The sequence below is a fragment of the Momordica charantia genome (assembly GCF_013281855.1).
Source record: "Momordica charantia cultivar OHB3-1 chromosome 4 unlocalized genomic scaffold, Mcharantia_2.0 BLBB01000004.1, whole genome shotgun sequence".
Classification (NCBI taxonomy): Eukaryota; Viridiplantae; Streptophyta; class Magnoliopsida; order Cucurbitales; family Cucurbitaceae; genus Momordica; species Momordica charantia.
Window position 1 is genome coordinate 14346074 of NW_028275162.1, and position 18613 is coordinate 14364686.

General features: G+C 43.7%; 1 non-coding gene across 1 annotated transcript; it reads left to right on the forward strand.

The window, feature by feature from the left end:
• Positions 1 to 10199: 10199 nt before the first annotated feature.
• Positions 10200 to 10306, forward strand: LOC148211895 (small nucleolar RNA R71). The gene has a single exon (XR_015790563.1). It is a non-coding gene; the product is annotated as a small nucleolar RNA R71 (small nucleolar RNA).
• The last annotated feature ends 8307 nt before the right edge of the window (positions 10307 to 18613 follow it).

An 18613-nucleotide genomic window follows, 5' to 3' on the forward strand; every position in this document is an offset into this window, starting at 1 on the left:
TCATTCCAGGAGCAAATGTCCGAGTTCGATCTCCTCGAACCCGACATATCCAATCTTAAATCCGACCAAGGTAACCGCCTGTCGTAATCCCTGTCGGAACCTAAACCATAGAGGGCCTCATTTCACCATTAGGTATCGAATTTCTCCTCGAACTTAATATTGAGTCCGAGCTACTTACTGACTTGAGCGTCAGAGATTTTTCCCTCTAGTGCAGGTCTTCCCTTAGAGTTTCAGGTCGGAGCGAGGACTAAGTTCGGTTTGACTAAATTTGACGTTGTGCAATTTCTTGCATAAAAAATAATTATTACAAATTTATTTTAATTACATAAATAAAAACAAGATCATAACTAAATAATTTACGTATACTTGATTAAAAGAACCATTTATTAAAAAAATTATTTCTTTTAGAAACAAATAAAACATACATATATATATATATATATACACACACACACACTCACACACTATCAAAACCATCTCTTTTCAATTTTGGGGAAATAAAAGACCAAAGTGGCTATGAGAATCCAAATTACGCAACCAAAAAAACCAAAAAGCGTGACGGTTATCAAATAAGCCATTATAGATATTAAATTGGTTAAATTAAAATTTTAATATTAAATTTTTAGATTTGTGTCTAATACCTCCTCGATTTTAAAAAGTATCTAATATATTTTTTAACTTTTAATTTTTAATTATTATGTTTTTAAACTTTAAAACATATCTAAGATGAGGTATCTAAACTTTCAAATGTGTACCTAATAGATCTTTAACTTAACTAATAGTTTTTAGAATTCACGAATTTATTAGACATAAAATTGAAAGTCTATGAATTTATGAGACACAAAATTCAATTTTACGTCTGTTTGGGGAAAAGAATACTCTGGACACGTGGAGGACCCCTATTGGTGCTCCAAGATGACTCATGAGTGCCCAGCTCGGACCGCCGAGATCACCACCACTAGCGTTGACAGATGCTAAGTATGAGGGCCGAGGTGAACCTGGCCGAGGTCCGACCTACCGGGAAGCTCGGTGGCGGCCGATGTGAGCTACTGTCAGCGGCGTGATTATCGGGTGTAACCGTCGGTCCCGAGATTGCCGGGTGTAACCGACGGTCCCGAGATTACCGGGTGTAACCGTCGCGAGATTAGTGGGACTACCACCCATAAGTAGAGGACCTCACTCCACGATCAGGTACGATGATTTTCTGACCTCGAACTAAACTGGGAATCCAACCTATACTGACTTGATCGTCGGAGTGCTCACCTTTTTGTGCAGGTCCGCCCAAGTATTCATATCGGTCCGGAGGCCGAGTTCGAGCTGCAATCTGAAATACACTGTTGTGCATATCCTTGCATAAACATTTGGCGCCGTCTATGGGGACGACAATCTAAGTCATCCCAATTCTTTTAAACCAACACGCAAGCGAAAATGGTTCAACCCGCAAACTCGACCAATACGGCAGATCGAAGGACCCTAGCTGCCAGCGATGCCCACCAGAGGGAGGTCGGAGCAGTAGTGGTAGAGGGGCAAGGTCACGACGGCCTAGCAACAGAATCCCTCCGCAGGTCGGCACGAATCACCGTGTCTGTTCTACCACCTGCGCACCCCCCAAGGACATCCAAGGCCACCCGTGGCCGAGGTGGAACCTCTAAGAAGGGCGCCCGGAGTCCACCGAAAAGGACCCCGAAAAGGACACCATCCCACTCACACAGGAGCTCCAACCAGCAGGCTGAATCCTCTCGCAACCCAGCAACTCCTGCAGGAGTGATTACAAGGGAGGAGTTCGACCAGCTGAGGGGCCAGCTCGACGCTCAGGTGGAGGCCTTAAAGGCCAAATGTGAGCAGAAAGAACGTCCACTGAACGATGGCAACTTGGGAGAATCGCCCTTCACCTCGGACGTTTTGGAAGCACCGATCCCTCCGAAGTTCAAAGCTCCTACCGTGAAGCCTTATGATGGGTCGAAGGACCCCAAGGATTATGTTGAGGTCTTTGAAGGCCTCATGGATTTCCAAGCGGCATCAGACGCAATCAAATGCCGCGCCTTTCAGATCGCGCTTACTGACAGCGCGCGATTGTGGTATCGGAGACTGCCAGCCAGGTCGATCTCGACCTACTCTCAGCTGAGAAGGGAGTTCTGACTGGACGTTTATGCTGAACGCACGCACTAAGCGTGGTAACAATTATATAGATGCAAGCGCACACCTATCAGAGTAATATAAAATGGATGGAGTATCCAAGTATCGATCCTCAATGACTTCTAAACAATTTCCAAACTCTAAAGTTTTAAAGAATAGTGAATGTTGGAATGAGTGATTCTTGTAAAATGGGAAGTGGTCACAAATAATGGTTTGGATTTGGGATTTGGACTTAGAATGATAAAACCTAGCCCGATTTACTTCAAGTTAGCCAACAAAGAATCAAGGACATGCTAAGGATAATATGCATTTTACTTTAGAAACTAACGACTACGCTTCTCACTTTACTTATGTCTAAGCAAGTTCAAAGTCCTAAGACATTCCCTAATATGTCTATTATGAGATATATCTTAGTTTTAGGATGGAAATAGTCGCAACCTCGGGTTAAGGTCCTATGTCTAGGCTACTTAAGCGGAACCCTTATGTCTAAGGCGCTCCTCTCCTCGGTTTAACCACTCAACAATGCAAATAAGCAACCTTTTCAGTATTGACTTGTTAAGACTTACAGTGGCCTTCTCTAAATCCTAACTTTTTGGGAAAACATGTTGAGCAATGAATGGAAAGCAAAAACACTACTTCTTAGCAACCCTTTTTAGACATAAAAGGCTAACTATCCATAACCGGGCTAGAGACGGGAATTTAGAAAGACATATTGAAGAAAATACAGCAAGTAAAATGGTTAAATGTGGAATGCATGTGTGAAAAACAAAAGTTAACTAACGGAGAGTTTTTATCGGGATTGAGAGCTTCGCCCTTCTCTTTCAAGCAAGGGGGAGTGTCACGTGCTCTTTCCTCCAAAAACACAACTCTCTTAACTAAAAATAAAGTAAAGGCAAAGAGAGAATAAGCAAAGTGCTAGATTTTTATAGATTTGAATAAGTAGAAAATAACTAAGTACAAATGGAAACAAAACAAAGCTCAATAAAAGAATGTAAAGTGCTCGGGATTTAAAAACGAAAAGCAACTAATGAAAGCAACTCAAAAGTACTTAGAAAGCAACAAAGAAACACTAAAAATGATCAAGAGAAGGAAGCAAGGCTTGATGAATTTGGTGGAGAAGTTGCTGGAATTTATAGCTGTGCAGAATTGGTTAGGTAGGTCCTAAAACGATGGTGAATCACCCATTTCCAACTCTTTTGACTGACCAAATCGTGCTCAAACTGATAGTGGAACACTTCTTCTACACGTATGCATCGGTTGGAACCACCAAAACGCATTGGAAGACGCGTTTCATTAAGGGCAAAGTTGGAAGAAAACCAGTTTTTCTGTAGGCTTCCCAGGCGCCTGGCGCCTCCCATGATACTTTTTCGTCTTTTTGCTTCTTTTGATTAATTTGCACTCCCAAATGGTCCTAAAATGTCATAAATACAATATAAGTCATCCACAAACCATAATATATGAATTTTGCATGAATTGGAACTCAAACGATCGAGAAAAATCCGAAACAAAGCTGAAACATAGTAAAAACAGCATCTAAAACCTTCTTTTTACGTATGTAAACAAGCGTAATCACACCCCCAAACTTAACTTTTTGCTTGTCCTCAAGCAAAACTTAGCAACTTTAATCAGCTTTCTAACACATGGACAAGGAAAAGCAAAAGCAACCGAGATGTTCAATCATAAATTGTCTCAAGGAAAAGATGTCAAAGCCTACCATTCTATTGCCTTTGTAAACTTAGTCACTATAAACCAAGTTTGAAATGATAAAAACTTTTTCTTTCAAAATCTTTTTTCTCTTTCAAAAACAGAAAACGTTTTCAAATACCCCTAAGGAATCTGCACACTCCCTTCTTACACTAAGACTTTTACATCTGAAAGACCGGCTACTAGCCCCTGAGGTTTCCACACACTAACATCGGTTTCAACCACAGCTACTCGTAGAAAGACTTTGAAACTAACAGCTAGGTCATAAAACGACGACAATGAGAAACACGAAGTCACTTATCACCATCCTTACTACTATTTTCAAAGTCAACACCCAACCTAAAACTAAATGGGTGTCTACAGTAGGACTCGGAAATCATAACTACATTTTCTTTAACTCTCATTGTTTTTACCACTCTTTTCTTTCTAACACAAGTCTTTTCCCCACTCTTATTTTCTCTCAACAAGACTCTTTTTACTCTTTTGCAAAATTTTTTTTTTTTCTGTTTTGTGTTTTTTTTTCCTTTTCAACACTTTCTTTTTTTTAATAGCATTTCTTTTTCCAACTGACTCTTTTTCAAAAGAAAATAGCATGATTTTTCAAATATAAATAACACTTTATCGTTCTGAAACAACGACTCACACAACGACTGTCCCCCCCACACTTAAGAGAGACAGTGTCCTCACTGGGAAAAGACTTTTGCATCGGATGAAAAAGACTTAACAATAAAAAGGACAAGGACTTCCTATATAGGGGCAAAGAAAAAGCTTAAAGTTTGTAAAGATCAAAAAGACATAAAAGAAAATGAGTTTATCACATAAACAAAGGAAATAGCTCCAAGCTTAGTCAGGCATAGAACAGAAAACTCAACAATCTCTTATAATCATCATCGACATGAAATCACATGCACAGCACAGATGCTTCAAAATAGGCATGTGAAAAGCTAAACTAAGGTTAAGTGAAGGCATACTTTAAGTGATCAGAAGATAAACGATACTAATTTATTCATGCTTCAACTGAGCTCGAAACATAATCAATACAAAAAAAAAAAACATGCGTAGTAATGCTAGAATATGCAAACTACGTCATTAACCAAAAGAAGAAAACACAAAAAATAGCAAAGAAGGAACCTCCCCTTCATGAAGTCGGAGGTTGTGGACTAGGATCAGTGTCAGTACTGGGAGATGGATGACCAAGGATAGCAGCTAGCGCTGGAGGCCATGAAGGTAAAACCGCAAAATCTAATGAAGCCCTTAAGTTGTAGATATGTTGCACGACTTCTCGAACCTGAGAGTTTTCGAAATGCTGGAAAAACAGGGCAGGCGCCAGGCGCCTGCGTGATTTATTTTCGCAAAGAGCAGGCGCCAGGCGCCTGCGTAATTCTTTTTTTTTTTTCAACGTTTTTTTTTCTTTCTTTTTTTTCTATTTTTCTTTTTTTTCAACGTTTTCAAAAACATTCTCTTAATAAGAAAAACTTTATAATGAAACAAAGAGAAAATACAAGATACAAAGACTTCCTTCGTTTACTTTTGTTCTTTCAAAAGCGGATAAGAAGGAAAAAACATTTTTCGCAAAAATTTATTGACCTGAAAGTTGAATAGAGGTTTTTCCTCTATCCACTGGTTCTCCAAAATACGGCTTAAGTCTCTGCCCATTTACTTTAAAAACATTTCCCTTAGAGTCAACTAGATCCACTGCCCCATATGGGTAGACTTTAAAAATTTGAAAGGGACCAGACCATCTAGACTTAAGTTTTCCAGGGAAAAGTTTCAACCTAGAGTTGAATAACAGAACCAGATCACCTTCTTGAAGATTGTTCGACCGAAGACGCCTATCATGCCACTGTTTAGTTTTTTCCTTAAACAACTTAGCATTCTCATAAGAAAAGTGCCTGTGTTCTTCTAATTCCAACAATTGTAACTTCCTCGCTTCACCTGCAGCCAACAAATCAAAATTTAATTTCTTAGTAGCCCAAAATGCTTTATATTCTAGCTCAAGAGGCAAATGACATGCTTTTCCAAAGATTAGCCTATAGGGGGACATGCCGAGGGGAGTCTTAAATGCTGTCCTATATGCCCAAAGTGAATCATCAAGCTTAAAAGACCAATCCCTACGGTTAAGATTTACAGTTTTTTCTAAAATGTTTTTTATCTCCCTATTAGATATTTCGGCTAACCCATTCGACTGAGGATGATATGCTGTTGCAACCCTATGACGCACATTGTATTTAGTCAGCAACTTTTGCATAGACCTATTCACAAAATGAGCCCCCCCATCGCTTATCAGACAACGCGGGGTTCCATAACGCGTAAAAATGTGCTTTTGCAGAAAACGAATGACAACTTTGGAATCATTGGTAGCAGTTGCAATGGCTTCTATCCATTTCGAAACATAATCTACTGCTAACAATATATAAAGCTTACCATTAGAAGATGGAAATGGACCCATAAAATCTATACCCCACACATCAAATATTTCAATCTCCAGGATCGGGGTTTGAGGCATTTCGTGGCGTTTAGATATATTACCTGTCCGTTGGCATTTGTCACAAACCTGGGCAAACTTATGTGCATCTTTGAACAGAGTGGGCCAAAAGAACCCACTTTGCAAAACTTTGGCTGCGGTTTTGTGTCCTGCAAAATGTCCTCCATATGGAGACATATGACAAGCGTCTAATATCGCCTCGTGCTCTTCTTCTGCGACACACCTGCGTAAGATATTGTCAGGTCCTAGCTTATATAAAAAAGGCTCATCCCAACGATAACATCGAACTTCATTTAAAAATTTCTTTACCTGTTGCTTGTTGAACTCATAAGGAACTATTCGACTTACCAAATAATTTGCTATATCGGCATACCACGGAACTGAATCAACTCGCAAGAGTTGCTCGTCAATAAACTGTTCACGTATAACAGTTCCATCATCACAGAGCGGGGATTCCAATCTAGACAGGTGATCAGCAACTTGGTTTTCAGTACCCTTCCTGTCCCTAACTTCAATATCAAACTCTTGAAGTAAAAAAATCCACCGTATCAAACGTGGTTTAGCATCTTTTTTAGCAAATAAATATTTTAAAGCAGAATGGTCAGTAAAAACAATGACTTTTGTGCCTATCAAGTAAGACCTAAACTTATCAAAGGCGAACACAACTGCTAACAGTTCCTTTTCAGTAGTAGTGTAATTGAGTTGTGCACCGGTCAGAGTCTTACTAGCATAATACACAGGATGCAAGATCTTGTTTTTACGTTGTCCTAACATAGCTCCTATTGCATAATCACTAGCATCACACATGAGCTCAAAAGGTAAATCCCAATTAGGTTCGATAATTATAGGGGCTGAACTTAGAGCAACTTTCAACATTTCAAATGATTTTAAACAGTCATCATCAAAAACAAATGGTCTATCATGTTCTAACAATTGACACAAGGGTTTAGAAATTTTAGCAAAGTCTTTTATAAAGCGGCGGTAAAATCCCCCATGCCCTAAAAAACTTCTAATCCCTTTGACATTTGTAGGAGGAGGTAGCTTTGAAATGATGTCTATCTTAGCGTGGTCTACCTCTATTTCTTGCTTGAAAATTTTGTGACCCAAAACAATACCCTCTTGTACCATGAAATGACACTTCTCCCAATTTAGGACTAGGTTTGTTTGTTCACATCTCTCCAATACTCTCTCCAAATTAACTAAACAAGCGTCGAAAGAATTTCCAAAAACAGAAAAGTCATCCATAAAAACTTCTAGAATATTTTCTACCATGTCAGAGAAGATGGCCATCATACACCTCTGAAAAGTCGCGGGTGCATTGCATAGTCCAAAGGGCATTCGCCTAAAAGGGAACGTACCATACGGACACGTAAATGTTGTCTTCTCTTGGTCTTCTGGAGCAATAGTAATTTGATTATAACCCGAATATCCATCTAAAAAACAATAGAAATCCTTACCTGCCAGACGGTCGAGCATCTGGTCAATAAACGGGAGAGGAAAATGGTCTTTCTTTGTTACCTTGTTGAGTTTGCGATAATCAATGCAAACTCTCCACCCGCTCACAGTTCGGGTTGAGATGAGCTCATTCTCCTCGTTGGCCACCACGGTTATACCCCCTTTCTTTGGTACACACTGTACTGGCCTTACCCAGCTGCTGTCGGATATTGGGTATATAACACCGGCGTCAAGCCATTTGAGAATTTCTTTCCTTACAACCTCTTTCATCTTCGGGTTCAACCGCCTTTGACTCTCAATAGAGTTCTTAGCATCTTCTTCCAATAGAATTTTGTGCATGCAAAAGGCCGGGCTTATCCCTCGGATATCTGCTATCGTCCATCCAATGGCCTTTTTGTGCTTCTCCAAAATCTGCAATAAAGAATATTCATTAGTAGGTGATAAATTGGAAGCTATAATAACTGGTAAAGTGTCGTTATCCCCTAGATACGCATATTTCAAATGCGACGGCAATGGCTTCTGCTCCAACGTGGGTGGTTCCACTATGGACGGAAGTAACGACTTGCATTCTTCTTTTTGTATTTTTTCAATAGGATTAGCCACATCTTCTGGTCCTTCTGCTATCTTATCAAGCTCTTCTTCAATCTCTGTAACTAACGAGTCATAAAACTCATCAAACATAATAGGATTCAAGCTATTTATAGCAGAGCACTCTTCAAAGTCTCCTGGTAATTTCATGGCGTCTAGAACGTTAAATTTAACTTCTTCATTATTTACCCTCATTGTAATTTCTCCCTTCCTTACATTAAAAACTGTATCCCCAGTGGCTAGAAATGGTCTTCCCAAAATAATGGGAACGTCTAAGTCTGCCTCGCAATCTAGAATGATAAAGTCTGCAGGGAAAATGAATTTGTCCACCTGGACTAAAACATCTTCTATCTTTCCCTCAGGTCTTATGATAGATCTATCTGCTAGTTGGAGGGTAACCGTAGTAGGTCTAGCTTCTCCTATGCCTAAAGATTTGAAAACTGATAATGGCATAAGATTAATGCTAGCGCCTAGATCACATAATGCCCTACCTAAGTTTTTTCCTCCTATGGAACATGGAATGGTAAAACTGCCAGGATCATTACATTTCATGGGTAGCGGGCTGCCTACAGCTTCACTACTACATTTTGTCATGGCTACCAGTTCATGCTCTCCTATTTTTTTCTTCCTAGAAACTATATCTTTCAAAAACTTAGCATAATTTGGCATCTGTTCTAGAGCATCTACTAATGGTATATTTATATGCAGTTGTTTTAAAATATCTAAAAATTTTCTAAACTGGGAATCATTATTTTTCTTAACTAATCTTTGTGGAAACGGGGGAGTAGGGGTAAAAGAAGGCTGTACCTGTGGAGGAACACTCGGGGTGTCCTTATTACCTTTTCTAATATTCTCTTTTTCTGGTGTTGTTGGATTTTCTGGTATCTTTACAATTGGTTCAGTGGACGGAATCTGTACATCTGTTGTTGGCATTGTTGGTCCATCATATGCCAGTCCACTCCTGAGGGTGACAGCTTTGCACTGTTCTTTCCCTTCTCGTTTTGGTAATTCAGTATGGCCTGGAAAAGAACCTTGTGGTCTATTCTTCAGTTCATTGGCAAGTTGTCCCAATTGGGTCTCAAAATTCCTCATTGATGCCGCTTGAGATTGTATCACTGCGTCGGTTCGGGCCATGTACTCCTTCATCATATTCTCAAGATTTGAGTTGTTATTGTGAACTGGTGGAGTCTGTGTTCTCTGATTGTACTGCTGTTGCGGTGGTGGGATGTATTGTTGTGTAGGTGGAACATAGGGCTGCTTGTTCTGTTGGCTCTGCCCTTGATTAAAACCGCTCGAACCTCCTTGTCCTCCCCATGAGAAATTAGGGTGGTGCCTCCAACCTGGGTTGTAGGTGTTCGAATATGGGTTAAAGTTCCTATTGTTCCCATGTCCTACATAAAAAACGGAAGCAGGGTTATGTGGACAATTATCATAGATATGGTTTTCACTGCAAAATGAACAAATGAGATCGTTGACTTGGCAAACAGGGGCAGGAGTGCAATAACCCGACTGCACAGGTTGTATCGGCGTGGCTAATGGATTTTTTATTCCCAATGCCATCTCTTTCAGCCTCTGGTTCATTGTAACCATCTCTTTTTGCATCGAGGTCGCAATGTCCAGAGCCAAAACTCCAGCTGGATCTTGCTTCTTTGGTGCTGCCCTAGATCTTTGTGAACACCATAGTTTGTTGTGTGAAGCTAAGTCATTTAGGATGTCAACTATCTCGTTGAATGTCTTCTTTGTAAAGGCTCCGTTGGCAGCATTGTTTAGCATCATCTTAGTAGGATGATCTAAACCTCTAAAGAAATGTTCTATCTGGATGCATGCCGGCAAGCCATGGTTCGGACATTTCCTGATTAGTTCTTTAAATCTCTCCCACGCCTCGTGAACAGGTTCACGATCATATTGTCTAAAGGAGATGATCTCCTCTCTGATATCAGCGTGGCGAGTAGGTGGGAAGAATTTTGTTAAGAACTTCTCCACTAACGACCCCCATGTGGTGATGGATCCCGGTGGAAATGCATTGAGCCATGCTCTAGCTTGGTCCTTCAAAGAAAATGGAAAAAGTGTTAGTCTCAGAGCATCGTCTGTTATACCAGGTAATCGAAATGCATTTGCAATTTGAGTGAATGATTTCAGATGATCATGTGGATCCTCATGTTCCTGCCCTCCAAAATGTCCAATTGTCTGCAACATTTGGAACATCATTGGTTTAAGCTCAAAGTTTGCGTGGGCTGGAATAGGGTTGACTATCCCTGAATCAAATTTCTGAAAAGCCGTGGCGGCATATTCTCGCATTGCCACGTCTCTGTTGTCCGCCATCTGGATATGGTTGAATTCATCATTTCTCGCATGATCCCTCATATTACCGTTAACAGCAGGTGGATCAACCGGATCACGAGGTGGAATATCTGCCATTGATGTGCTTGTACTCTCTACCTCACTTTCAGGACTGATTTCACCTTCTCTCTCTTTTTGCTTTTCTAGTTGTTTTCGAAGTCTTTGCTCCTTTCGAGTTTTTCGAAGGGTCCGCACAATCTCAGGGTCAAGGGGTAGCAGAAAAGATCTTGTGCTCATGCACTTTAACTTACCCTTGTGAGATAAACGACCAAAAATATAGAACAAAAACGGTGGATGGAGATTACACCCAACAACAATTCTCAAAAATAAAAACTAAAAGAATTTGAAAATAATTTTAAAACTAAAGTCCCCGGCAACGGCGCCAAAAACTTGACTGGGCGTTTATGCTGAACGCACGCACTAAGCGTGGTAACAATTATATAGATGCAAGCGCACACCTGTCAGAGTAATATAAAATGGATGGAGTATCCAAGTATCGATCCTCAAGGACTTCTAAACAATTTCCAAACTCTAAAGTTTTAAAGAATAGTGAATGTTGGAATGAGTGATTCTTGTAAAATGGGAAGTGGTCACAAATAATGGTTTGGATTTGGGATTTGGACTTAGAATGATAAAACCTAGCCCGATTTACTTCAAGTTAGCCAACAAAGAATCAAGGACATGCTAAGGATAATATGCATTTTACTTTAGAAACTAACGACTACGCTTCTCACTTTACTTATGTCTAAGCAAGTTCAAAGTCCTAAGACATTCCCTAATATGTCTATTATGAGATATATCTTAGTTTTAGGATGGAAATAGTCGCAACCTCGAGTTAAGGTCCTATGTCTAGGCTACTTAAGCGGAACCCTTATGTCTAAGGCGCTCCTCTCCTCGGTTTAACCACTCAACAATGCAAATAAGCAACCTTTTCAGTATTGACTTGTTAAGACTTACAGTGGCCTTCTCTAAATTCTAACTTTTTGGGAAAACATGTTGAGCAATGAATGGAAAGCAAAAACACTACTTCTTAGCAACCCTTTTTAGACATAAAAGGCTAACTATCCATAACCGGGCTAGAGACGGGAATTTAGAAAGACATATTGAAGAAAATACAGCAAGTAAAATGGTTCAATGTGGAATGCATGTGTGAAAAACAAAAGTTAACTAACGGGGAGTTTTTATCGGGATTGAGAGCTTCGCCCTTCTCTTTCAAGCAAGGGGGAGTGTCACGTGCTCTTTCCTCCAAAAACACAACTCTCTTAACTAAAAATAAAGTAAAGGCAAAGAGAGAATAAGCAAAGTGCTAGATTTTTATAGATTTGAATAAGTAGAAAATAACTAAGTACAAATGGAAACAAAACAAAGCTCAATAAAAGAATGTAAAGTGCTCGGGATTTAAAAACGAAAAGCAACTAATGAAAGCAACTCAAAAGTACTTAGAAAGCAACAAAGAAACACTAAAAATGATCAAGAGAAGGAAGCAAGGCTTGATGAATTTGGTGGAGAAGTTGCTGGAATTTATAGCTGTGCAGAATTGGTTAGGTAGGTCCTAAAACGATGGTGAATCACCCATTTCCAACTCTTTTGACTGACCAAATCGTGCTCAAACTGATAGTGGAACACTTCTTCTACACGTATGCATCGGTTGGAACCACCAAAACGCATTGGAAGGCGCGTTTCATTAAGGGCAAAGTTGGAAGAAAACCAGTTTTTCTGCAGGCTTCCCAGGCGCCTGGCGCCTCCCATGATACTTTTTCGTCTTTTTCCTTCTTTTGATTAATTTGCACTCCCAAATGGTCCTAAAATGTCATAAATACAATATAAGCCATCCACAAACCATAATATATGAATTTTGCATGAATTGGAACTCAAACGATCGAGAAAAATCCGAAACAAAGCTGAAACATAGTAAAAACAGCATCTAAAACCTTCTTTTTACGCATGTAAACAAGCGTAATCAAGTTCCTCGCCCAGTTCTCTTCTCGGCATTATGACAAAAAGACAGCGACCCATCTCGCCACCATCAGATAGAAGGAGGGTGAGACGCTGCGAGAATGTCACCAGATTCCAGGAGGAGCAATTGAAGGTCGCACACTGCTCTGATGACTCGGCCATGTGCTATTTTCTCACCGGTCTAGCCGACGAAGCCCTCACGGTGAAACTTGGAGAGGAGGCCCCGGCCACCTTCGCCGAGGTGCTTCAGAAGGCGAAGAAAGTCATCGATGGACAGGAGCTCCTCCGAACCAAAATCGGCCGACCAGAACGAAAGATCGGTCGGGGCAGAAGTGGAAGAGATAGAAAAGGCAGATCCCAAGTCCAAGGACAAGGGATCCTTTTCCAGCGGCCGAGCTGAGTATCGAAGGGCGGAGAACGAACCTACCAGGAGCCGACCTTACGAACGCTTCACCCCGACCACGATTCCAATTTCCGAGATCCTAACAAACATCGAGGAGTCTGGAATGGAAAAACTACTCAAGCGTCCTGAGAAGCTTCGGGGAGCCCCGGAGAGGCGCAGCAAGGACAAGTATTGCCGCTTCCATCGGGAGCACGGCCATAACACGTCGGACTCCTGGGAGTTGAAGCGCCAAATTGAGGATCTAATTCAAGATGGCTACTTCAAGAAATTTGTGGGAAAGCCCAGGACCAGCTCGGCAGAGAAAAAGGAAGAGCGGAAGCGTTCGAGGACGCCGCCCCGGCGCACTGACCGACCTGCGGTCATCAATACCATTTTTGGAGGGCCAAGCGGGGGTCAGTCCGGACATAAAAGAAAGGAGTTAGCTCGTGCAGCCAGGCGCGAGGTGTGCATCATCAGGGAACAGAGGTCGACCTGCCCAATCACCTTCGACGGTGCAGACTTGGAGGAGGTCCACCTACCCCACAATGATGCACTTGTGATCGCTCCCTTGATTGATCATGTGGTGGTTAGGAGGGTGCTGGTAGACAGAGGCGCATCTGCTAACATCCTGTCCTTACCGACCTACCTCGCCCTGGGATGGACGAGGTCGCAATTGAAGAAAAGCCCGACACCGCTGGTTGGGTTCTCTGGAGAATCGGTCATCCCAGAGGGTTGCATCGACTTGCCGGTCACGCTTGGGCAGGACCAAACTCAAGTCACCCAAATGGCCGAGTTCGTGGTAATTGACGGTAGATCGGCCTATAACGCCATCTTTGGGAGACCCATCATCCACTCATTTCGGGCCATTCACTCGACACTTCATCAAGTTTTGAAGTATTCCACCCCCAATGGCGTGGGCACGGTCCGAGGAGAATAGACCGCTTCGAGGGAGTGCTATGCCTCCGCACTCAAAGGCTCATCGGTCTGCGCCCTTGAAACTCTCGCCAGTAGGGATGGGACGCTCGAGTTCAAGGCCGACCTGCCGAGGAGGGAGTTTGCCGCACCCACTGAGGAGCTCGAGCTTGTTCCTCTGCTTAGTCCCGAGAAACAAGTAAGCATAGGAACCAAGCTGGGGGCCACCGACAGAGAGGAGCTGATCCACTTCCTCAAATCCAACTCGGACGTCTTTGCGTGGTCTCACGAGGACATGCCTGGCATTGACCCAAAGATTATGACGCATCGCCTCAGCATAGATCCATCATTCCGACCTGTAAAGCAAAAAAGAAGACCTATAAACAAGGAGAGGAGTGATGTAATTGTTGAGGAAGTTGGCAAACTTTTGAAAGCTGAATACATAAGAGAAATTCCGTATCCCGAGTGGCTCTCCAATGTTGTATTAGTTAAAAATCTAACGGAAAGTGGAGAATGTGCGTAGATTTTACGAACTTAAATAAGGCATGCCCGAAAGATTGCTTCCCACTGCCGAGGATTGATCAGCTCGTAGACGCCACAGCCGGGCACGAACTGCTCACCTTCATGCCGCCTACTCTAGGTACAACCAAATCAAGATGCATGTCTCAGATCAAGATCATACCGCATTCATAACAGACCAAGGTCTGTACTGTTACAAGGTCATGCCCTTCGGTTTAAAGAACGCAGGAGCGACCTACCAGAGAATGGTGAACAAAATGTTCGCCAAGCAGATCGGCCGGAATATGGAAGTGTATGTGGACGACATGCTCGTCAAGAGCAAGCGGTCTAAGTCGCATCTTTCTGATCTGACCGAAGCCTTCAAGGTTCTAAGGACATATCAAATGAAGCTTAACCCAGCTAAATGTGCCTTTGGAGTCTCTTCGGGAAAATTCCTTGGCTTCATGGTGAACCACCGGGGGATCGAGGCCAACCCCGAAAAGATTAAAGCCGTGCTCGAGATGGAGGCACCCAAAACGCTGAAACAGCTTCAGTGCCTCAATGGCAGGATTGCAGCCCTGAACCGGTTTGTTTCAAATTCGACAGATAAGTGCCTCCCTTTCTTCAAAGTCCTACGAAAGAAAGGGCCGTTTGAATGGACAGCAGAGTGCGAACAAGCATTTCAGCAATTAAAGAGCTACCTCTGTTCGGCACCTTTGCTCGCCAAGCCCCTGCCAGGGGACAAGCTCCAATTGTACTTAGCAGTGTCTGACAGTGCCGTCAGCTCGGCCCTGATCAGGCAAGGGGAAGCGCGGCAAAACTCGATCTACTACACAAAGCAAGGCTATGACCGAAGCCGAGACTAGATACCCTCAGATGGAAAAGTTAGCTCTCGCTTTAGTCACCTCGGCCCGACGGCTTAGACCATACTTCCAAGCCCATACTGTGGTGGTGCTCACTAACTTGCCCCTAAAAAACATCTTCCATAAGCCAGAAGCTTCTGGACGCCTGATGAAGTGGGCAATGGAGCTAAGTGAGTACGACATCCAGTTCGAACCTAGAGCTGCGTTGCAAGGGCAAGCAGTGGCAGACTTCATAGCCGAGCTCACACCACCTTCCGAGCCTGGCAAGTCCGACCTATCGTGGACAATCTATGTCGATGGATCCTCCAATGAGAAGGGGTGCGGGGCCGGGGTCCTCTTGCTCGGACTAGGAGGCGAGCGATTTGAGTATGCCTTGAGGTTCGGCTTCCAGACTTCCAATAACGAGGCTGAGTATGAAGCATTTATTGCCGGTCTACGAATCGCCAGAGCATTGGGGGCCTCTTGTGTTAAGATCTTCAACGACTCCCAGCTGCTTGTGAGCCAGATCACGGAAGAGTACCAAGCCAGGGAACCCCGAATGGAGAAGTATTTGGGCAAAGTCAGATCGTACCTCGCCCAATTTCGAACTTACGAGGTAAGCCGGGTTCCCCAAGCAGAAAATTCTAATGCCGATGCCTTGGCCAAGTTAGCATCAGCGTACGAGACCGACCTGGCCAGGTCGGTCCCCGTCGAGATCTTAGATAATCCCTCGATCTCGGAGCCAGATCTGATGGAGATCGACGCTCCAGAGCCCTCATGGATGGACCCGATTGTGGACTTCATTAAGGGCAATTCACCACAAGACCCCAAGGAGCGCAGAAAGTTGGCAAGGCAAGCAGCTCGGTTCGTGGTCCGAGGTGGAGCATTGTACCGACGCGATTTTTCCCTGCCTCTATTGAGATGCCTAACCCCTGAAGAGGGCCTATACGTCCTCAGAGAAATCCACGAAGAAGTGTGCGGCAATCACTCAGGCGCCCGGTCGCTGTCAGCCAAAGTGATCCGACAAGGATACTATTGGCCGACCCTCAGCCAGGACGCCAAGAAGTTCGTTAGAACTTGCGACAATTTCCAACGCTACGGAAACGTAATCCACCAACCTCCAAAGCTGCTTACCCCCATCACGGCCCCATGGCCATTCGTGCAGTGGGGGGTAGATATTATTGGTCCTTTCCCTCTGGGCAAAGGCCAGACAAAGTTCGTTGTAGTGGCTGTGGATTACTTCACAAAGTGGGCCGAGGCCGAGGCACTCTCCCACATAACGGAATCCAGAGTCACGTCCTTTGTATGGACAAATATCATATGTCGCTTTGGCATACCGAAGGCCATTGTGACAGATAATGGGAAGCAGTTTGACAACGCGAAGTTCAAAAACTTTTGCAGCAAGCTTGGCATAAGTCACCTTAGCTCGTCCCCCACACATCCGCAAGCAAATAGGCAGGTGGAAGCGGTCAACAAGATCATCAAGCGAGGCATCAAACTTAGACTGGACTCCAAGAAAGGCAGGTGGGCCGAGGAGCTACCAGAGGTTCTATGGTCGTACCGGACCACCCAAAGAGAATCGACGGGTGAGACCCCGTTCTCCCTGGCCTTCGGCTCCGAAGCTGTAGTCCCGGTTGAGATCGGCATGCCATCTGACAGAGTAGAGCGTTACGAGCCTACAGCAAATGAGGAAGAGCTGCTCCTCAACCTCGACTTGCTGGAAGAAAGAAGAGCAATGGCCCAGCTACGCCTGGCGGAATATCAGGGCAGAATGGCTAGACACTACAACGCCCGCGTTCGACCTCGGACTTTCCAAGTCGGACATCTGGTCTTAAGGAAGGTCCAAACCCATGTGGGTGCCCTTGACCCGACCTGGGAGGGGCCGTTTGAGGTCAAGGGAATATTCCGACCTGGGACGTACATATTGGCCGATCTGAAAGGAGACGTCCTCGCGCACCCGTGGAACGCGGAGCACCTGAAGCGTTGTTATCCTTGAAATGCCAAAAGGGTTTTCAATGGATCTGCAATCAAAAGAATTATGATCGGAATAAATGTGATGATTTAATTTCATGATTCCGAGTTCGACCAGAAATTAAATGGGGGCCACGGACTCCCACACGATCACATTCCAGCAGTCGGTTAAAATCCAATCCTCCAAAACCTAAGGGTACGAGGTGCGATGCCAAAACCACTGACGAACTTAAAATTCAAACCTTCAAGGTAAAGGGGCGATGTGAAAAGTTCAAAATGATCAAGCCTCCGAACTTGAGGGTACGAGGTGCGATATGAAGAACAGCTACGGACTTAGGATTTTAGCCTTTTAAAGTTAAGGGTGCGATGTATTGAATACTAGACAGAGATTCGAATTCAAAAATTTCAAGTATTTTTGAAGGCGCGACCTCAAAAGTACGAGGTGCGAGGTGACATCGGCTTTAGCTTAAAGAAAAAGCAAAGAAAGGAAGGCAACAAAGTAAAAACAAACGAGAAGCCTCTTTATTGAATGAGAAGCAGAGCCAAGGCTTATAGACCTTGCAGCTCTTCCCTAACACAAACAAAAAAAAGAGAAGAGAAGAAAGACAGCGAAAAGCCTCTTGAAGGGTGGTCGCCTAAGAGCCTGCTTGAGGAGCGCCCTCTTGAGTGGTGCCGACCTGATCCTCTTCGAGGTCGGAGTAGTCAGAGTCCAGATCTCTGACGTACTTATCCACCAACGCTTGGGGGCCAGGGGTGCCGCTAGGTCCAGATGCCCACTGCTCATCATACCTCTTCTTCAGACCACAGAGATCGATCTGAAGGTCAGGCATGTCGGAAGCAATGCCCTTCATGAGAAACTTGAAGCCTGTGTCAGAGAAGTCTTTGGCAAATCCATCGAAGTCAGGATGTTGCCTAAATGATTCCTCCAATAGGGCTCCATTGCTGAGACACTCCTTCACCGTCTCCAGCTCGGCAGTCATGCTTCAGCTCCTCCTCCTTCGCTTCAAGCGCCTGGAGCATGTCGTCCTTCTCCTTGAGGAGTTGGAACTTCTCCTTCTCCATGCCCTTGGTGATAGCATGGGCAGCTCGGAGCTATGCCTTGCGTCTGTCCTCTTCTTTCTTCAGCAGCTCGGCCTTGGCCTCCACCTCAACCTTCAAAATTTCCACCTCAGAGTGAGCTTTCAGCAGCTCATCCTTCATGGTGGAAGAGGCAGCCTCCAAGGCAGCAGAGAACTCCTCTTTCTCCCTCGCTGCCAGAGCTTCCCTCCCATCCAGCTCGGCCTTCACGGCCAGAGCCGATTGAATGGAAGCAACAAACGCCTGAGAAAAGGTACAAAGAAGAAA